This window comes from Cavia porcellus, unplaced genomic scaffold, assembly GCF_034190915.1.
Source record: "Cavia porcellus strain 051 isolate PalLab524CR breed Dunkin Hartley unplaced genomic scaffold, mCavPor4.1 scaffold_13, whole genome shotgun sequence".
NCBI lineage: Eukaryota > Metazoa > Chordata > Mammalia > Rodentia > Caviidae > Cavia > Cavia porcellus.
In genome coordinates this window covers 20,403,868-20,409,867 of record NW_026947496.1, presented here as the reverse complement: position 1 = coordinate 20,409,867, position 6,000 = coordinate 20,403,868, and positions in this window count along the sequence as shown.

Here is a 6,000-nt window from a genome sequence, read left to right as displayed (position 1 = left end):
AGGCACGGCTTGCGTGGTCTTTGGATGACAGAGGGTCAAGGAAGGCATGGAAAGAATAAATTCTATCACCTTTATTTTCATGACACTGCAATCTACTCTCAGGGCCTGTGAGTAATACAGAGCCTGAAGAGAAGAGAAGCAGCGAAGATTCACCTCACAGGTTTATTTCACTTTTGCCACGCTGCTGGTTTCTTTGTTATTACTAAGCCAACAAAGATCACTCATTCATCGGCACTCACAGAAAAAAATCCCCCTATTTCTTTATTCTTTCTCTTTTCCACACTTTCCTTCTTTATAGTTATTAAGTCACTCCTCTGCTTCTCTCTTTGAGGGTGCCAATGGTGTCTGGAAAACAAGAACAGATGTGAACCCCTTAAAGAGAAACCATTTAAATAAGGTTGTTGGTTTTGGGGGATTTTTTTTTTTTTACATTTTTGCCATATCACGTATATAATACATTTTGCCTATCATTCTTCAAGTCTTGAGTGAAATATTTATTCCCAAAAATGTTTTGCAGAACAGGGATCACCCTCCGACCATAGAGAGTGCCAGGGTCACAGGATAAAGGAAGGATACCTGTCACCATCTCTGAGACTGATTGGCCCCAGCTCTTTTTTTCTCCCCAGGGGTATAGTGGAATTTCAAAGCCAGGGAGCAGAGACAGCAAAGAGATGAGGATTAACCCTGAAAGTGCAGATGCTGGTGAAGTCTTAAGTCCTTCAGTTCTTTTTCTACCGCCCTTTTACTCAAAAACGGCCCTGGAAATCCCAGAACTATCATACCGTTTGGCTCCACCTGTGTGCCTTCCCACTGCTCCTGGAAGGATGATTCCTAAAAAGCACATAGCAGTTGCACTTACAGTCCTTGTAAGATTGATTCATGGGGGTAGAATTGGGCAGTCTCAGAGGGAGGCTGCTGTGTCACACAGCACTAGGATTTAGGCACACAGAGTTGTCCCTCCAACTCAGGACTGGTGGGGAAAGCTAGGCTGTTAGTCACACTCCTTCCGAAAAAACCAAAACACAAAACTGGACATTAGGCCCCTTTAGATGCTCCTTCAAACCATCTGAGGCCACCTGTGAGCTGCTATTCAGAAGTGGCATTGCATATTTGACCCCGCGTCTTTCCGCAGCTTTGAGGTTCTAGCTCTGTGATCTTGAGCAAGTCACTTCATCTCTCTGTGTCCTGGGTCCTCACCTATAAAATGACACCAAGGGGAGTCCCTGTTTCAGAAACATGTGAGGACTAAATGAACAGGTTCTGCAAAGCCTTTAGAGCCGCCTGCTGAGGGATTCTGCCAAGGGTTCTGAAGTACTGTTGTAAATTTAGGTTAAATACCAGAAGGAAGGGGGGCGGTCTGGTTGTTTCTCCAAAGGAAAAAGAACTTTCAAACATAGAAGTGATGTGAAGAGAGAAAACATTTTAGAATCAATTACAGGCCTTCTGTTTCCCAGGGATCCATATATTCAACCAACCACAGACTGAAAATATTTTAAAAATCCCACTACATCAGTACGAAACACGTGCAGACTTTTCCCCTTGTCATTATCCTCTAAGCACAGCTACATTATATCATAAGCAATGGACAGATGACTTCTGGTAGACAGGAGGATGTACCTAAGTTCCATTCAAAAACTACTTTAGAAGACTTGGGCAGTTTAGGTGAGGGTCCGGCCTCCCAAGCCTCATGGATACCAAGGAGATGGGAGTAAGGTTCATGATTCCCAAGACAGGTGTATAGGGTTTACCTCACCCTATCCTCTTCAGAGAGGAAAGCAGAAGAGAAGGCACCAGGAAAGACCTAAAATGCTACTGCATTAGTTGCCTTTTCTGGAATAATCAGTTTATTTTTGCAAGATATATTTGCTTTTGGTGGAGCTTACATAACTAAAGATCAAGAAAGACATGCTTATACATTGTAAGGACTTGGTGCAACCGCAGTGTCATTCAGAACGTGCTGCTTGCCTCCGGGGACATCTCCATGGCCCATGGAGAAGGAACTACGGAGAATTCCAGCATGGAGCTTTGTTCCCCTCGCTCTTTCTCCCCTCAGCTGTCTCACATGCTCACACTCCTGGCTTTATCAGCAGCAGTTTCCAGGGCTGAACACAAAGGACATTTGTTGCATGTAATCATTTTATAAAGCTGGCCCATTTCCATTATGGATAATCATGATACCAGGGCAAAGGAGAACTCTGCATTTGAAACCACTAAAAGGCTATGATTCATTTTAGGTCTCTTTATTAAGAAGCCTATCTTAGATAATTTGCAGCCAAGTTTTACCCTGAAGCAGGTTTTCTCAGTCATGTTAAATTCATGGGGAAAATCCTCCTAGGAGTTAGAATTGAAAAATAGACAGCTTTAATAACGGAAACGTTGATCTAAAGAGCAGGGAGAGGCAGCATGTTCTAACCATTTAGGGAAGAAATGGGCAAGATGTTACTAATAAGCTGTGCTATATTTTTATCCCAGCATTTTCTTCATCTGAAGGATTATGGGCTTTTAAATTCTGGATGATTACCTGACAGCTTCTGTCTCTAGGGCAAATTATTAGCAGGGTATAATTTTGCTATTGCCTTTACTAAAACCCAGAGGACACACACTTAACAGAGTCCAGATACAACAGTCAGATCTCTGAGTGAGAGTGCAGTGGGCAGATCTGTAGAGCCCAGCTACTTCTTACATGATTTTATTTTTGTTTGTTTGGTTTGGGTACTGGGAATTGAACTCAGGATCTTGCACTTGTCAGGCGGGTGCTGTGCTGCTGAACTAAATCCCTGGCCTGCCCAGCTTCTTCTTGATTCCCTTTCACAATCTTTTTGGACACTGTGTCTGCTTCCTGTCACTGTAGCAAGTGCTGGGAATAAACAGGAAAGATTTATTTTGTCTCATGGTTTCAGAAGGTTCAGTCCATGGCTTGTTGACCCAGTTGCCTTTGGGCCTGTGGTGGCCCAGAACATTATGGCAGGAGAGCATGGTAGAAGAGGCCTATTCATCTCATGGTGGCTGGGAAGGAGAGAGAGAGAGAGAGAGAGAGAGAGAGAGAGAGAGAGAGAGGAAGAGAGACTCAATATCCCTTTCAAGGACATGCTCTCAATACCTTAACTTTCTCCTATGAGATCCTAGCAAATTAAAACAATGCTAAAACAATGCATCTTACTCTGCAAAGAATGGCAATCCTTAGAAAATCAAACAATAGTAAATGCTGGCATGGCATTTGTGAAGAAGGTACCCTCCTGCGTTGTTAGTGGGAATGTACACTAGTATAACCATTATAGAAACCAGTGTGATTTTTCAAAGAACTGAAATGAGAAATTCCATATGACCCAGAAATGTTCATACTAAATCATTATGCTAAAGTGATACATGCATACTAATCTTTATATCAGCATAATTTGTAATAGTGAAATCCTGGAATTAGTCTGCATATCCAACAACAGATGACTGAATAAAGAAAATGTATTTATATATAATGAAATACTACTTGACTACAAAGAATAAGATATTTGCATGAAAGTGGAGGCACCTTGAAAATATAATGTTGAGTAAAATTAAGCAGCCACATAAGCCTAAAATACTATATAGTATCTTTCATTTCAGTGAGGCAAAGTACAAACACAGAAAATGATAACGGATGGATGGAGAGGGCAAGGGGATCTCTTGCAACAGGGAAATAGTCCAAGGGAAGAAGGGTGAGGGGTGGGGGAGGAGGGAAAGGAGAAATAGAAGAATAAAGATGTATCATGAACAGGAGCCTAAAATCCCAGTTAATGTAGACATTATATGCCATAACATAAGGTATGACAAACAATATCAACAAGTGTAATGAACGAGATAGGAGAACCCAAGGAGGAGGGGAAAAGAGAAGGAAGGGGAAGAGGGATTAAAAAAAAATGAACTGCAGTACATGCATGTAACTACTCTCCAAGCTAACTATAAACTGCATGAATTGCAAACATGTACTAATACAATGAAAACATACATTAAAAAGTTCTGTTCCCTCCTATAGCAGAGCACTGTGGGCTGGAGACCAAGTCTTTAACACATAGGCCTTTGGGCCTTAGCCACCTCATAGCAGATGCTGATCTTCTGATTAAGCATCTGGGAGGATGGTGTGCAGAGGTTAGTTCCCTTCCTGGCTTAGTTTCCAACCTGACCTCTCTCAGTCCCTCCTTCTGATCTTCGAACCCTCCTGTAAGCCTTTCCTTTTTTTATCTAACTGCGCACTGGATCGTCCATTTACGCCAAACTTCCCAGTGGGTCACACATACCCATGACAGACACCTCCTTCCACTCGCCTTCCTACCAGGCAGACGCTGAATCATCTGTCAAGACACCTTTCCAGTATGACTTTGTTCCAGTGAACTATTTGGTCCAAAGCAGCTTTAGTTGAACCTTCTTTTGCTCTTCCGTAGTACCAGGATCTGCTTTAATTGGGAAACTTAGTAGTCTGGAATGATTAATTTGCAGCTCATCTTTACTTGTTGTCCCAGAAAGGACAAAGACTTCACCCCAGATGCATCACTCCACCCAGGTTTCTCAACAGCAGCAATACTGACATCTCACACTATGGGGGTGGGGGTATTAGCATGCACACTGGAGGATGTTTAGTAACATCCTGGCCTTTATCTACTAAATTCCAGCAGTACCCACCAGTGTGACATTCAAAAGTGCCTCTGAACATTGATCCATGTTCTTTGGGTACAAAATTGCCTTGGTTAAGAACCACAGTCCTAGGCCTAACAGAAACTGATAGATACTGGGTGATGGCTGAACAATAAATCAGTGCTCAAATTAAACAGTAAAAGGCTGAATGGATAAAAAAAGTAGCAAACTTATTGTAAGAAAAGTAAAAAAAAAAAATCCAACACATTATCATGGCTTCTATACACAAAGGAAATTGAAATCTTCAGCAAGCAAGTCTCTTTATAGATTGGCTCTATCTTCTTCGTGTCATTGTCTTGTACTTTGCTCTTGATCTATGAGCTCTTTCACGTTCTTATGCTTTATTTTTTCCCCATCAATCCAAACTCTGTGCTTTACTTCAAGACAAAGATTGACTTGTCTCCTTCATAAAGCCTTCCCCAATTCACTGGTATTCATTCATACATGAAGACATATGTGTTTACTTTTAGTTTTTGCCATATTATCTTTTTGTTTCCTGGGAGGGCTTACTCTTCCAAGTCTTTCTTCTCCTTAGTACCACTGCAAGTTTTATGAACAATAGATGTTTAGTTTTTGTTTGAGGTGTTTTCTTAAGACAACTGGCAAGTGTATTAAATCTGGAATTTGCATGGTCCTAACAGTTGAAGAGGCATAGGACTTACTCTTTAGTATTTCAAAGTTATTTTTTAAATAAACTCACTCATAAAAATATGAATAATAGTAATCTGCAAATGTTTTAGCATTTCTATGAGGAAGCAGTAAATACAAAAGCATTAGAAGACAGAAATGACTGCCTTTTGTTTTCAATTCTGGTTGTGTTCAAATGCCACTTAGTGTCTGTTCTCACTGCTTGCAAAACTGTGACAAAGTCCACCTTTGCTGTATTCTGTGCCCTCTAGACCCACAAGCACCCCTTGCTTTCCCACTTCTTTGGGCACAAACACAGGGTCTCCTGCCTGTGAACTTTCCCCAGTGCTTGGGTTTGGAAATTTCCCCTAAACTTCCGTTGTACAGGGCATCTTTTCAAGTTTTTCTTGGAAGCCTTCAGGCTTTCTCCACGTGTGCTCTCCCATGAGGTATCAGTGGCAGTTAAGGGGACAACCCCTAGAATTCACTGGCTTTGCCACTGAGCTCTCAGCTTGTAACAGGATAAACGGAGATACCAGAATGGGGCAGGGTGGGGAAAACATTTCTAGCATCACTAGTAATGTTGGCACCTCTTAATAGATGGAAGAAGGGTTTTGTCCCGTGGTCTGCATCTTTGACAGATCAGCCAGAGACTGCAGTCTCTGTTTCAAAGGTCCAGGTTCTCCATTTATTCCTGCTGTTCACCCT